Raw genomic sequence first — 17,472 nt, 5'->3', positions numbered from 1 at the left:
TTCCATCCTGGAGGGGGGAGCAATAGGAGGGAGGAAGTGAATATGGATTATAAAATGTCAGAAAATGACTTAAGAACTGTAAAGGCATTAAAAAATTAAAAAAAATAATGATCCTGATGAGTATTAACATAGAAACTTTTCGAAAAGAACATAGAAATAAAAGAGAACCTTGTCTTAGGAACTGGAAGTCTATACTTCTAATTCTGACTTCCACTAACTATTTTAAGTGCTGCTCACTTTTGTTTCAGGTTCAATGCCCCACATAGAAAATATAATAATGATACTTTATTACCTCAAAAGTGGCCATGCCAGTAAAATGAAACACCAAGGAAAAAAAATAGGATTCTCATTTAATATTGAAACTTCTAGGGTTAAAGTTATGGGATCAGAAAAGTTAATGATGACCTTGAGAAGTGTTATTATTTTTTATTTGTTTATTTGTGGAGGTGGGAAGGTGGGGATTAGGGTACGAGCGTGAATGTTCAATTTTTGGTGCAGAACATCCAATTAGAAATGCCCTGTGAAGACCTGTGTCCATTGGGAATGAAAATCAAGTCCTACAAAATGAGCTTTAGAAGTCAGTATCCTGTTGGTAGCTAAAGCTAGGAAAATGATGCTAAAAGTACTCTGAAGAAATGAGCATAGAAAAGGAAATATAAATGGTGCTCATATTTTAATGTAGAGGGAGGAAACATGAGATCCAGCAAAGAAACTTAAGAAAAAGTTATTAAGAGAGGGAAAAAGAGTTTTAAGTCCTTGGATACTCAAAAAAGAAATAAAGAGTTAAAAATAGTCGACATAGTCAAAACCTTCTTCCAATTAATCCTAGTTAAACTGTCTGTCTTCAGTTGAATTCAGCATGTTTTTTATTGGAATACTAAGGCTTATTTTTTCCCATCTTCTCTGTGGGATAGATATAGAATAATTTTCTCAACACTATTTTCAAATGTGGAAACTAGGTCCCAGAATAATTAAGAAAATCAAGTTTAATCCTTTAAAAAATTAAAACAGCTAATTCATAAAATTCAAACTGAAAAAGATTGTCTAGTGCACATTTTTAATCCTCAAACAAAGATACACATAGTGTCAAAGTGAAGGCAGGAGATATAGGTCTTACTCCCAGTTCTCCCATGAACTACCTGTGTAACCTGGGTTATATAAGAAACATGATCTTTCTCAGACTCATGATCCTCACTTCTTAAATGGACAAGATATTCATAGGAAAGTTGTTACTACAATCTAGTAAAAAATGTATATAAAGTTCTTTCTAACTGTAAAGCATCCTGTAATTATAAATTAATGCAAATGTTTAAAACAAGCAGTGCAGATGGTTGTCTATTCTCTTTGTAAAGATCTCTGGAGAAGGAGGCACTCAAAGAGCTCTTTGTAGCTCTGTCCAGCATGCTAATTATCTAAATATGTTTTTCTTACACCTAATAACCCCCCTTTATATTAAAAAAAAACAAATAACAACAATATTTAGAATATAACTCATGCCTTTTTAAGGCTATGTGATTTTTATCCCAGTATAGTGGGAGGTGGGACTTGGGGAAGGTTGATTAGGGAATACATCATCGATCTATTGATTCTTCCACACCCCCAATCTGCTTGAAGAAATGGTCCAATTTAAAAATCAATTAAGATATACAAGATACTGATAAAATCACTGAATATATTATGTTTCCCTTCCTTTTTGTTCATTCTCGTATGAACAGAAAGAACAACTGTTTACTTTTTTACTTTTCTTCTCAAGGAATATTTCATAGGTTTATTGTAGATAAATGTCCTCAAACATAAATTCTAGTAGATTACCACTGACATTTCTAACTCCAAAATTCAATTATTCTATAAAAAATGCTTCATAATTTCTCCTTAGTCTTTCCCTTAGACATACAACCTCAATCTCTTTAAGCTTTCCTTGTAGATGATATATTTTGCTGTTTTTTATAATTTATGGAAATAAACTTTTAAAATTATTTTTCATTTTCAAGACAATCATTTAATTCATCCCCACTTAAATGATTTTATTTTTATCTATATAGTAGAATAGAGAAATTATTGAATGGGCATCCAGAACACCTGGACTGCATTATTTTATCATGGCTTCACAGAAGGTCACAGGCTCTGCTTTGCTCGGAGACAGGAAAGGAGGCCCACCATGGTGATTCTAAGCAGGTAAACATATCCATAATGATGTTCAGAGGATTAAAGGGTGAGCCCCAGAGCTGGTGTAGAGCTTCCTTCCTTCCAAGATCTCTTTCCTTCCATTTCAGTTCAGAAGGTCTGGAATTTGGAGTAAAGGTAGAATGTACTTTTGCCTACAATCTGGTGAGTAGAAACAGCTTGATTTTTAGCATAAAAACAGCAGGGACAACTCTATGATGTTTGGCAGGTGGGGAAAATGATGGGAACTTGTAGAGGGCAGCATAAGCTAAACACATTCCTTATTAGTGTGATATGGGTCTAGATGTTCTAATTTTTTTTGTCCTAAATTCTCTAATTTATGACCTAGTCATGGCTCTGCCACTTTTTACATAGCTATTGTGTATTTAAAATAATGTTATTTAAACTTTCTAGGTCACAGTTTCATTCTCTATAAAATTCAAAATGTTCAAACTAAAACTCTAATTCTAGTGTCTCTCCAATACCCTTCCCACAATAAACTTGTTCCTTCCTTCAAATCTCCCTTTAATTACAGAAAGCAACCTATCTGGACAGTTACCCAAGTCTTCAACCTCAGTATAATTCTTGATCATAGCCCCTGCTACATTTGTTCCCTTATATCCCCCTTCCCAGTTGCCACATTTTGCCCTCTCTCTGTCTCACTCTCTCTGTGTCTCTCTGTTTCTATCTGTCTGTCTGTCTCTCATTTTTATTTACATAGTCACTTTAGGTCTTCAATCTTCATCATCTCTTACCTGGACTATTTAACATATACCTAACAGGACTTTCAATTTCTAATCTCTTCTTCATGCAAACTTTAGCATATCAAAACAAAAATAACTATCCTAAAGCACATGCCTGAATTTGTCACTCTCCTACTTAATAAACTTCAGAGACTCCCTATTCTTCCTATGATCAGATACCAACTTTTGGCATTTAAAACTCCTTTTATGCTGGCTCTCATCTATCTTTTTGCTTTTATTTCACATAATATTTCATGTAACTCCCCATCATACACATTCAATTCAGGTCATTTGGCATGTTTGTTTTTCCACAAACTATACATTCCATATTCAATCTCTGTGCCTTTCTACATACTTTTCCCCATGTCTAGAATGTTTTCTCTTCAATTCTACTTGGAATTATCTTCCTTCAAGACCTTTCATGTGTGCTGTCTTATTATGAAACCTTTCCTGATTACCCAAATTGTTAATTTTCTCTTTCAAAAATCATCTTGATTTATTTAACTTTCTTTGTATTTTTTTGGCATATATGTGTATTTACTTAGTGTAATTTAATTAAATAAAAATTACTTCGTGTATTTACTAGTGTAATATTAAAGTTTTTGAAGGAACATACAATTTTTCATTCTTGTCTTTATATATGCACTGTGTAAAGTTCATTGCATATAGTGGGGACTAAAATAATTTCGAATTAAATAGAGTGTATCTAAGATCTTTTTTCTACTCTAATATTTTATTGCTAACAGAATTTTTTAATAGATGAATGACCACTGAGATGAATGTCATATAGGTTCTCCATTTCTTAGTTTCTTAGTTACACTCTTGGTGAGTCTTTCCTTTTTGGAGTTAGCAAAGAAATTGAAACCTTCATTTTCTCTCTGTACCAATTCCTGAGACTTTTGGGAGTCAGGATATTATTAAGAAAGCTAAAATTGGGCCCTATCAGTCAGGCCACTACATTTTAGCTATTCTAAGTAGAGATTCAAAAATGAATTATTACCATGTTCAATTAATATTTATTGAATGTCCACTCCTCATAGAGCTCTGTATTTAGAGCTGAGGAAAGTAAGAAAACGTCCATCAAATGAGATGAAGAATTGATTTACAAAAGTCCAATCTGATTCCAGAAGCATGACTTTTAAAAAAGTGAAGTTCAGTCAAGCCATTGATTTACCTATAAAAATCAAAACAACTGTATTGTTGGATTTTGTATAGACTTGTACCTATTGACGACATAGAAGCAAGATGAGGACATGTTTAAAGCAGTCCTCATCAGCCTTTATATTCTATTCTAAAAGAATTTCCCTGATGGATTTGCATTAAGTTAACACTTCTCATTGATTCTAGTGACTGTAGTTTCTGTAATTATTAAGTAGGCAGTAGGTCACTTACCTTGGTGTACTTAATGACTGCCTTTGGATGCTAAGAAGGGAAGTTCCAAAGGGGAAATATAACAAGAAAACAATCAGAATTATAGAATTTTAAGTCATATTTCATAATGGCACAGATACAGTATAAAGTTCAGCTTTTTTGGCGTGTGACTACAACATGAATAATTTTGTTGTTGTTTCCTACTATTGTTTCTACTCTCTAGATCCTCAGCTCAGTTGTTTATACGTAAATGAAGAAGGCCAATGCTTTCAAAATGTAAAGGTAACCAATTTAAAAATTAAGTAATCTTTTAAAATAATTTTCTTTTGTACTCTCTAAGTGTTTTCAGTGCCCTTGAGGCAAATCCTCAGTCACTTTGCCCTAGTTATAATTCTGTCCCTCCACCCTACCACTTAATGTGATTGAATAGGAGGGAAAATGTGTATGTGTGTGTGTTGAGAATGGGGTGCAAATTCCTCTAGCTAAGGAAGATATTTCTCCATAGAACTACTGTTTAACTTAAGCTAAATAGAGCAGCTGCTACTTATTCATCAAAGAATAGAGGACATACATGATCTGGTAATGCCAATTAAATGCTCTCATTGTTTCATAGGTTAAAATAGACTCTAGCCAGTACCTCTTGCATGGCAGCAACGCTTTCCTTTCAGAACATACTGGCGGCTTCAATATTCTCATGAAGCCATTGTAGGGATAACAATGTCTTCAAAAAAAAGTTTGGCTTGAAACAGTGATGCAACTGCTCTTTACTGGTAAAAAACAAAAAGAACTAGATCTTAATTATCTTTGTATCTTGCCTGGGGTTTAGTGTATGGTTATGCACATATTAGGTGCTTAATAGAATTTGGTGAATGAAGGGGTATAATGCATTCTATGATTTCTTTTTCATGGGGCCTGATGGCTACTTACACTGAGGGTTTTAGAATATTGTCTCTTGACAACATAATGCATTTCCCCCCTGAAAGGCAGCAAACATGCATTATGCAGTATGCAAATTATAGCAGAGCACTTTAAAATAAAATTCCTAATTAGTTATGCTGCTTAAGTAGACTCCATTAATCATTAATCTTTTTGCACATTCTACTTTTCTTCAATGTAACTATTTCGGGCACAAACTATTTCTTTACATAAACTAAACAAACTCTCATTTGCTGAAACAAAGCAAAAAGCTACTCGATTTATCTGGGAACTGTTCAGAGAGTATTGTTTTAACCTCTGATATGACCCTTCATTTTAGTAAGCATGTGTGTATTTTATGGGGTATACTTGAGTCAGGCAGCAAATGGAATGCTTGATTGCATCTTTCAGTTCGGGATGTTTTAGCCACTTGGGAAGTTTACACTAAATTAAGAATCAAAACATGTCATGTTTCTGAAGAGAACAATTGCTAATAAGATTTTGAGCAAGAAAGGCATTGATTTATCTGAGGAGATCACTGGAATCTGGGGCATTTTATACTTGAGTTATTTCATCCTCCTCTGTATCATAAACATTTAAATTATTTGAGGATTTTTACTATTGATTGTTTTACTATAATCACAAAACAAAAATGTCCTATAATGATGTAAAGAGAAAGCAAAGTGGACTCAAATGACTCAAGATTTTGGAATCTATTTTTCAGTTCCTAACTTTACAATACAATACAAGAAGCATTTATCATGTTTGTGTAAAGTGCTATGGTAGGTTTTGGGGAAATATAATGACCAAAAAAAAAAAAAAAAAAAAAAAAAAGGAAGGAAAGGAAAGGAAGGAAAAGAACAGAAAAGAAAATATAGTGCCTTCTCTCAAAAAGTTTACCTTTAACTGAGGTGAGATGTAGTAATAAAAATTCATATGGTGGTTTTTAATGTTTTCAATGTGTTTTCATTGAAAGCATATTGTGATTTAAATAGTACTAATATTATTAGCTAAATTCTACTAATGTAAAAATGAAAGATTTCAGGAAAAAAAATAAATTGTCCAAGGTCACACTATAGTTTAGAGTAGAATTCAAACCCAGATCTCTTGACCTCTTATTTCAATTATATTTTGATGTTCTTAATTATCTTGTTACTTCCATGCCAGTCTAAAATAATGTGAATTACAAACTCTCTTTAATTTTCATTGGGAGTGTCTAGTGGTATGGACCTGATGAGTGCAATCACTGAATTCCCCACTAAATGGTTCCATTATTCAAATACACACTGTATATTTTCATTGGACTGGAATCAATGGCTATATTTGGCAGAATTATAACTTTGAATAGTGCAAATTCAGTGACATATGACTATTTCAGGGGATTCAGTAGTCATACATTATTCATTTAATGGACATAGATATATTCTATAGCTGTTTTCTTTGAGAATATTTCTGTTAGAATGGACCTTAAAGATCATCTGATACAAGCCCCTGGGGACGAATGTTGGACTTCAAGTAAGAATAGCCTGGATTCAAAATTTGCCTGTGATACTAACTGCAGGACCCTTAACAAGGCATCTAATGTCTGCAAACTCTAATCTTCTGCATCTATAAAATGAAGGCAATGATTTCTGTTGTACTTCACAGAACACTGAGGATATACCCTTTCATAAGGGATATTGAAGAAGAAAAGGAGCCAACAAGTGATATGGAGATAGAATAGTTAGGGGAGTATGCCAATAATTCAATACTCACTTATTAAGTTTTTACTATTTGCCAGTTTTTATTGTTGAGTCATTTCAATCCTGGTTGACTCTTAATTCTGTTTTATTTTATTTGGCAAAGATACTGGGGGGATTTGTCATTTCCTTCTCTAACTCATTTTTACAGATGAGAAACTGAGGCAAATGGGATTAAGTGACATGCCCAGGGTCACACAGATAATAAGTGATTGAGGCTAGATTTGAACACAAGAAATGATTCTTCCTGATTTTAAACTCTGTGTTCTATCCACTGTGCCACCTATTGGGATATACATCTAGCTGGGTTGTACAGGGACTAGTGCCTCTGGTGTAAAGGTATGCCAAGTCCTTTTCAGACCTGCTTTCCTCCTTTGTTGTCTACCTGCCACCTAGCTCTCACCTGTGGCTCTAAGAAACTATAGCATGTACAGTTGCTAGAGGATAATCAACTATGTTGTCAGGCAGACTAAACCAGATTGAAGGAAACTGCCGCCAGACCTCAAACCCATCATTTGGTTAGGGGGGGTGTCTATCCCAGGCATGTGAAGACTTTCCCAAGCAGAAGGGACAGATGAGAACAATTTGTTCCAATGACAATGAAAGCAGCTGAAGCAGTGTTGTCAAGAGTTTAGAGCTTGATTAGACATTGAAGAAGCAAAGGTCATCCATTGCATCCTTGGTCATTACTAGCCATCTTGATTTTTGTCTTGTTACTGGACTTTGATGATTCTAGAAGAGAAAGAGAGGCTGAAAATTTTGTGCAACTTTGCCTCACTTAAATCCAATTTACATGTGAGTCAAAAGCCATCATCAGGGGGCAGCTGGGTAACTCAGTGGAGTGAGAGTCAGGCCTAGAGACAGGAGGTCCTAGGTTCAAACCTGGCCTCAGCCACTTCCCAGCTGTGTGACCCTGGGCAAGTCACTTGACCCCCATTGCCCACCCTTACCAATCTTCCACCTATGAGACAATACACCGAAGTATAAGGGTTTAAAAAAAAAGCCATCATCAGTGATGTCATTGTGGTTCTTTGAGTATAAAGGACAACAACCAACCTACCAGGTTGTTATGAGACTCAGATGAAATGATATAAAGTGGTTTGCACATTTTAAAGTGTTAAATAAATGTTAACTATTTTACAGATCAGAAAAATTGAACTATAGGAAAGGCTAATGACATTCAAGATCATATAGTAAATTAGTAGCAAAAGTATAAATAGAACCCAGGAATATTGACCAGTAGTCCTTTGTTCTTTTCATTACTTTATGTATCTCTCACTTCATTTTTCATTTCTGTTTGATATGTCTTACTATTTTGGTTCCCTCCTATCATTGACTAAATGATATTTAGTCTTCTATTTTTCTTCTGATTTTATTTCTCATTCTTTCTATTTATTTTCATTTGATCTTTTCTTCCCTGAAAGTCTCCATCACATACTATTTCCAAAGTTCTATTACTCTGCTATAATTTCTACTGAAAATACTCATACTTTTAATTTATAGTCCTTAACTCAAAGAGTTTAGAGAGCTTTAGTGTGGATTAAGCAGCTAGGATTAGTGGGAGATCAATGTGAATTGTGAGAATTTAAAACAAATCTGTACCCCTCTTTCCTTTTTAAAAGGAAAATTTCATTTTGAATTTGAAAATCAATTTTAGTCTCACCCCCCCCACCCTTTGATTGGATTAAAAACAAGGTCTGTGGCTTATCTAGATAGTGGGGACTCATGGACACCCTGGGAGGATGCCAGAAGCTTCCTGTCTCCCTGTGTTCTCAAAAGATGCTTGCTTCTTGTCCCACATAACTCTTGGCATCTGGAAGATTGATCTCTGTCCTGGACTGAGGTCAAGTCTACTCAATCAGAGAGATTCAGAAAAAGTGATGTTGGGGGTGGGTATAAGTTATGAATCAAGGAAGCTCTCTAGTGGCTGTTATGGCCAAACAGTGGGAATAAATGAATATACAAGGTGAGCAGTGACCTTGTGTTAGCTAGGGAAGAAAGTGTGTGACCAGCCAGGTGGCTATGTACCTTTTCTTTCTCTGACCCACTTTTCACTATTTAATAAATAATTATAAATTAATAGATAGTGTCCGGAGAATTTTAATTGCAACAGTTTAGAGTATTGGACTTCACAATGGAAAATTTGAGTTTGAATCTCCTGTCTTCCTACACCAAATACTACCTAGTTTTGGTACTGGTAATTAAATGGGTATGAGAGGTGAGGGAGAAGGATGAATCAAAGTTTTGGAAATCAGGAGACTAGGAAAAGACTAGAAGATGGTAACAGAAATAGTAAAGTCAAAGGAGGAGCCTGTTTAAGAGCAGAGAATGAGTTAGGATTGTGATATAATGATAATCAAATGCTAGGGAGATATCCAGGGGGAGATGAGCTGGGGGCAGTTGGAGATGGAGGTAGGGAAGGGTAGAACTAGAGCTTAGAAGAGCAGTCAGCACTGGAAAAATAGTTTCGGAAGTCATTTACATGGAATTGCTTGCTGAATTGTGATAGTGAAAAAATTGCTCAGGGAAACAGAACAGAAAAGGGTCAATGACAAATCTTTGAGGATTGTCCACAAATATGAGAACTAGTGGAGTCTAGTGGCTGAAGCTGAGAATATTATTCAATAAGAGGTGCTAGTTATTTCAAAAGCTATAGTGGGGTCAGGGAAGGAGATTGAAAAATAATAAAAGGCAACTGAATTTGACAATTGGTCAATAATTAGTGACCCAAGGTAGAAACATTTTGGAAGAATGGTGGGAAAAGAAGTCAGATTACTTGTTTTTAAGAGAGAATAGGAAGTAAGAAAATAGAGACATAAGATTTACTCAATATTTTCAAGGGAGGGAGGAAGTACTGAAGGAGAAGGAAAAATGGATGAAATGGTAGATGAATTGATAAAATCAAAGGGAAGGATGTATGTGTAAATAATTCTAGATTGAGTAGCTATTGAGATGTGCTAACTGACAAATCCTCATTCTGTTGTCATAAATATCAAAAACATAAATGACAAAGCCAAAAATATTTGAATGGGATATAAAACAGAAAACAAGGAAAGGATTCAAATCAAAAAACATTTTTGACACCCATATGCAGAGGGGTAAAAATTTCTTATGCTTTGAGTTAATTATTGTTTATTTTTCTTTTCAATTTCTCTGATTTTCCAGCATAAGAGGAAAGTTTAGTCCTTTGTTATTCGTATTTCACAGGGAAGAGTTTTCAGTATGAGAGCGGGCACCAGTTAATGGGGTTGAAAAAGATATAGTAACATCAAGGGAAGGCAAGTTTCTGCAAAAGAAGAGTGTTGATTAAAATGCTTGAGGATGACAATAGAGTGGACTTCTGGGTAAGATGGTGGCAGAGTAAGGAGCAGCTGCTCTATGTCTCCTAACCAAAGCATACAGGACTCCTCAAGGGGACATAAAAACGAATCCAGAGGAATGAAGGAACCCCACAACAGGGCGCAGCATTGAAGGTACACAGAATCGGGGCATTTCCACGCTATAAAGGGGTCAAATAGCTCTCACTAAAACACGAGAGGAAGAAGTCCCTCCACCACCCCCCACACCATGCACAGTGCCAAGGCCAACGCACAAGAGTGAAAGCAGGATTAGGGCAACCAGTAAATCACTGGCAGCTCCAGGGATTGTACCTGAGAGCTGCAAGATGTAGGACCCCAAGTGGCTAAAGACGAGCACAGACTTTCCCTAGCATCTGCGTGGGTGAAGACATTGCCCTAGGCACGGACAAAGATGTTGAGGGCAGGTTTGGTCCTCGAGTGGGGACCCAGTGCAGATGGGAGCACGGTTGTGGAAGTAGCCCTTGAGACTGCTGAGGGAGCCTCTGGCAGAGGGGCAGACCAGGGACAACCAGAAGGCTTGACCCCAAGGAAAAGGAGACCAGAGCCCTCAGGGACTTTAGAAAGTGCAGGCAGACCCTGAGTGTGAAGACAAAGCTGAAAAGGGGCTGGGCTAACAATGGCAAGATGAGAACCCCAGAAGAAAAAGATTATCAAGAAAAACTCTGGAACACTCGACAACTTTTACACAGAGAAAATCCAGACAACAGAGGAGGACAAACAAGTATCCAAACCTTCCCAAAACAATGAAAACTGGTCACAAGCTATTGAAGAGTTCAAAAATGAGATGTTGAGGAAGATAGAAGAGATCTGGCAAGAAAATAATAGTTTAAAAGGCAGAATTTCACAATTGGAAAGTGAGGCAAGTGAAATGAAGACCAGAAATGACCAGATTGAAAAGGAAAAACAGTCCCTAAAGGCTAGAATTGAGCAATTAGAAGCCAATGATCTCTCAAGATGACAAGAACAAATAAAACAAAGTCAAAAGAGTGATAAAATAGAAGGAAACATGAAATATCTCAATGAGAGAGTGACAGACCAAGAAAACCGGTCTAGAAGAGACAATTTGAGAATCATTGGTCTTCCAGAAAAAGCAGAAATTAATAGAAACTTGGACTCCATACTTAAAGAAATTATTAAGCAAAATTGCCCTGAAGACCTACAACAAGAGGGCAATATAGGCATTGAAATGATCCATAGATCACCCTCTACACTGGACCCAGAAAAGTCAACACCTAGGAATATAATAGCCAAATTCAAGAGCTTTCAAGTAAAAGAAAAAAATCTTACAAGAAGCCAGAAAGAGACAATTCAAATATCAAGGAGCACCAATCAGGATCACACAGGATCTGGCAGCCTCCACACTAAAAGACCTCAAGGCTTGGAATACGATATTCAGAAAGGCAAGAGAGCTGGGCCTTCAGCCACGGATCAACTACCCATTGAAACTGACTATATACTTCCAGGGTAAAGTATGGGCATTCAACAAAATCCAAGTTTTTGCACAAAAGAGACCAGGGCTAAATGGAAAGTTTGATATCCAACCACAAAAATCAAGAGAAACATGAAAAGGTAAATAAGAAACAGAGGGAAAAGAAAGAAAACTCATAATTTTTTAAATTTGACTTTTTAAGGGCTTAAATAACATCTAATTATCTGTATTCCTATGTGGAGAAATGCTATGTATAATTCTCTGTAGTGAACTCTATTCACTATTATAATATTCACTATTATAGCAACCAGAAGAATTATTCATAGGGAGAGGGTGGAATACTAAATGGTCTAAGATGACATGGGGGGTGGGAAAGAGGAGGGGGAATAGTAGGGGAGACCAAGAGAAATCTGAGTAAATAAGAAAAATAGGATATTCTATTACACACAAAGAGGGCATGGGAAGGGGAGGGGATAAATACTATTATAAGAAGGAGAGGAAGAGAGCATTAAGAGGTAATAATCAAACCTTATTCTCAGTGTAATTAACCTGGAGAGGGAAAAGTAGCTTTTTTATCCATAAAAAACACTATCTAACCCTACTGAGAAAGTCAGAAGGGATAAGCCAAAGGGAGCAAGGGAGTGGGGAGGTCAAAAAAGGGAGGGGAGAAGAAGGGGGAGGGAATTCATTAGGCCTTTAAAAACAAAAAGAGGTGAATAACAAGGGAGGGGGCAGAAAGGGAAGTCAATCAAGGGAGGGGATAAGGGATACTGGCTCTAAGCAAACCACTGATTTAAAATAAAATAGTGTAAGAAGAAGGGGTGGGTCTAGGGGAGGATACAAAAATGTCAGTGAATGCACAACTGATAATTATAACTCTGAATGTCAATGGGATGAACTCGCTCATAAAAGGGAAGCAAATAGCAGAGTGGATCAGAAACCAAAATGCTACCATATGTTGTCTACAAGAAACACATATGACGTGGGTAGACACACACAAGTTTAAGGTTAAGGGCTTGAGCAAAATCTTTTGGGCATCAAATGAGAAAAAGAAGGCAGGAGTCGCTGTTATGATTTCTGACAAAGTCAAAGTAAAAATAGATATGATTAAAAAAAGACAGGAAAGGTCATTACATCCTGATTAAAGGCAGTATAAACAATGAGGAAATAACACTGCTCAATACATACGCACCAATTGGCATAGCATCCAAATTTATAAAAGAGAAACTGGCAGAGCTCAAGAAGGAAATAGATAGTAAAACCATAATAGTGGGAGACCTAAATATTTCACTTTCAGATCTAGATAAATCAAACCAAAAAATAAATAAGAAAGAGGTAAGAGAGGTGAATGAAATCCTAGAAAAAATTAGATTTAATTGATATGTGGAGAAAAATGAATAGGGACAAAAAGGAATACACCTTCTTCTCAGCTGCACATGGTACATTCACAAAGATTGACCATGTAATAGGGCATAGAATCGTTGCAAACAAATGCAAAAGAGCAGATATAATTAATGTAACCTTCTCAGATCATAATGCAATAAAAATAATAATTAGTAAGGGCACTTGGACAGGCAAATAAAAAACTAATTGGAAATTGAATAAAATGATTCTCCAAAACCAATTAGTCAAAGAAGAAATCATAGAAACAATCAATAATTTCATTGAAGAGAATGACAATGATGAAACATCCTACCAAACTGTGGGATACAGCTAAGGCAGTACTCAGGGGGAAATTTATATCCTTGAGTGCATATATTAACAAATTAAGGAGGGCAGAGATCAATGAATTGGGTATGCAACTCAAAAAATTAGAAATAGAGCAAATTGAAAACCCCCAGATGAAAACTAAATTAGAAATACTAAAAATTAAGGGAGAAATTAATAAAATCAAAAGTAAAAGAACTATTGAATTAATAAATAAGACTAGAAGCTGGTATTTTGAAAAAAACAGATAAAATAGACAAAGTACTGGTCAACCTAATAAGAAAAAGGAAAGAAGAAAACCAAATTGACAGTATTAAAGATGAAAACGGAGACCTCACCTCTAATGAAGGGGAAATTAAGGCAATCATTAAAAACTATTTCACCCAATTATATGGCAACAAATATAACAATTTAGGGGATATGGATGAATATTTACAAAAATATAAATTGCCTAGATTAACAGCGGAAGAAATAGAATACCTAAATAATCCCATATCAGAAATAGAAATTGAACAAGCCATAAAAGAACTCCCTAAGAAAAAAAATCACCAGGACCTGATGGATTCACAAGTGAATTCTATCAGACATTCAAAGAGCAACTAATCCCAATACTATACAAATTATTTGATATGATAAGCAAAGAAGGAATCCTACCAAATTACTTTTATGACACAAATATGGTACTGATCCCAAAGCCAGGTAGACCAAAAACAGAGAAAGAAAACTACAGACTAATCTCCCTAATGAACATAGATGCAAAAATCTTAAATAGAATATTAGCAAAGAGACTCCAGCAAGTAATTAAGAAGATCATCCACCATGATTAGGTGGGATTTATACCAGGATTGCAAGGATGGTTCAACATTAGGAAAGCCATCCACATAATTGACCATATCAACAGTCTAACAAACAAAAATCACATGATTATCTCAATAGATGCTGAAAAAGTCTTTGACAAAATACAGCATCCATTCCTATTGAAAACATTGAAAAGTATTGGAATAGAAGGTTCATTCCTAAAAATAATAAACAGTATATACCTAAAACCATCAACAAGCATTATATGCAATGGGCATAAATTAGAAGCCTTCCCAATAAGATCAGGAGTGAAACAAGGAAGCCCATTATCACCTCTATTATTCGACTTAGTACTAGAAACACTAGCAGTAGCAATTAGAGAAGAAAAAGAAATTGAAGGTATCAAAATAGGCAATGCAGAGACTAAGCTATCACTCTTTGCAGATGATATTATAGTCTACTTAAAAAATCCTAGAGAATCAACTAAGAAGCTTGTGGAAATAATCAACAACTTTAGCAAAGTTGCAGGATACAAAATAAATGCACATAAATCATCAGCATTTCTATATATTTAGGAAACACCATTTAAAATCACCATAGACAATATAAAATACTTGGGAATCTATCTACCAAAACAAACACAGCAATTATATGAAAACAACTACAAAACACTTTCCAAACAAATAAATTTGGTTCCAAATAATTGGAAAGCTATTGATTGCTCATGGGTAAGACGAGCTAACATAATAAAAATGACCATTCTACCCAAATCAATTCACCTATTTAGTGCCATACCTATCAAACGACTAAAAAACTTCTTTACTGAATTAGAAAAACAACAAAAAATAACAAATTTCATTTGGAATAACAAAAGATCAAGAATATCAAGGGAAATAATGAAAAAAATGTGAAGGAAGGGATATTAAGCAGTACCAGATTTTAAACTATACTATAAAGCAGCAGTCATCAAAACAATATGGTACTGGCTAAGAGACAGAAGGGAGGATCAGTGCAATAGACTTGGGGTAAATGACATCAGCAAGACAGTGTATGATAAACCCAAAGAGCCCAACTTTGGGGACATGAATCCACTATTTGACAAAAACTGCTGGGAAATTTGGAAAACAATATGGGAGAGATTACGTTTAGATCAACATCTCACACCCTACACCAAGATAAATTCAGAATGGGTGAATGACTTGAATATAAAGAGGGAAACTATAAATAAGTTAAGTGAACACAAAATAGTATACCTGTCAGATATCTGGGAAAGGAAAGATTTTAAAACCAAGCAATAGTTAGAGAAAATTACAAAATGTAAATTAAATGGTTTTGATTATATTAAGTTAAAAAGCTTTTGTACAAACAAAAACAATGTAGTCAAAATCAGAAGGGAAACAACAAATTGGGAAAAAATCTTTATAACGAAAAACTCTGACAGGTGTCTAATTACTCAAATATACAAGGAGTTAAATCAATTATATAAAAAAATCAAGCCATTCCCCAATTGATAAATGGGCAAGAGACATGAATAGGCAATTTTTCAGGTAAAGAAATCAAAAGTATCAATAAGCATATAAGAAAGTGTTCTAAATCTCTAATAATTAGAGAAATGCAAATCAAAACAATTCTGAGGTACCACCTCACACCTAGCAGATTGGCTAAAATGAAAGAAGGGGAGAGTAATGAATGCTGGAGGGAATGTGGCAAAATTGGGACATTAATGCATTGCTGGTGGAGTTGTGAACTGATCCAACCATTCTGGATGGCAATTTGGAACTATGCTCAAAGGGCTATAAAAGAATGCCTGCCCTTTGATCCAGCCATACCATTGTTGGGTTTGTACCCCAAAGAGATCATAGATGAATAGACTTGTACGAAAATATTTATAGCTGTGCTTTTTGAGGTGGCAAAGAAGTGGAAAGGAGGGTATGCCCTTCAATTGGGGAATGGCTGAACAAACTGTGGTATAAGCTGGTGATGGAATACTATTGTGCTAAAAGGAATAATAAACTGGAGGAGTTCCAGGTGAACTGGAAAGATCTCCAAGAACTGATGCAGAGTGAAAGGAACAGAGCCAGAAGAATACTGTACACAGAGACTGATATACTATGGTAAAATTCAAATACAATGGACTTCTGTACCAGCAGAAAGAAATGACACAGGACAATTCTGAGGGACTTATGGTAAAGAACGCTACCCACATTCAGAGGAAGAACTACAGGAGAGGAAACATATAAGAAAAACAAATGCTTGAACCCATGGGCTGAGGAGGACATGATTGGGGATGTGGACTTGAAACTACCACACCAATGCAAATATCAACAATTTGGAAATAGGTCTTGAACAAGGACACATGTTAAAACCAGTGGAAATGTGCATTGGCTATGGGTGAGGGGACAGCGGGGGTTGAAGGGGAAAGTAGGAGCTTGAATCATGTAACCATGTTAAAAATGAATATTAATAATTGATTTTAAAAAATGCTTGAAAAAATGTTTGTTGAAAAGAGTTTGATGGCTCCAAAGTATATAGCAGAGGAAGATAAGATATGAGCAAATTGTTTAGGAACAGGGTAAGGAAAATAATAGGAATGATAAAAATGGGTGTGTGGATTAGAATGAAGGCATAAACCTAGTGAATTAGTCAAATGTTGCTAACAGCCTCCTTGTCTCTGAGGGAAAGAACTAGCTCAATTTAAATGGAGGAAAGAGGTGAAGAGGATGAGGAGAAAACTCTGGTGTAGTGATATTATCATTTCATGTTTATATCAAAAGAATTTCCAAGTCCCTTGAATTTTAAGTCTAAAATAATTATACAAAATTGTACCTGTATCATTGTAAACCAGAAAAAGGTCAACATTATATCTTGAAACATTTCAATTCTTTTAAGTATAAAAAGAAGTACATTTTTCTATCAGCTCATATTCACATCATGATTTATAGTTACAAAGTGTTTTCCTCTCAATAATCCAATGAGTTAGATAAAAATTGACATGTATAGTACTTTAATATTTTCAAAGCACTTTATGTACTTTGCTTATCCTAGAATTTCATAATTACCCTGAGATAGAAACTTAATTTTAGAAATGGGAAAAATGAAACCCTAAGAGATTATGACTTGGCTAAGGTCACATTACTGGTATATGTCAGAGGGGCAGGATGTCAACCCTGTTCTCCATTTTGAAAAAAAAAATAGTCATTTGCTAAACATCTATTATGTCAATCACTACTGTACTAGGTGCTGGAGAT

Source organism: Gracilinanus agilis, chromosome 4 (assembly GCF_016433145.1).
Source record: "Gracilinanus agilis isolate LMUSP501 chromosome 4, AgileGrace, whole genome shotgun sequence".
Classification (NCBI taxonomy): Eukaryota; Metazoa; Chordata; class Mammalia; order Didelphimorphia; family Didelphidae; genus Gracilinanus; species Gracilinanus agilis.
This window is presented reverse-complemented; position numbering follows the sequence as displayed.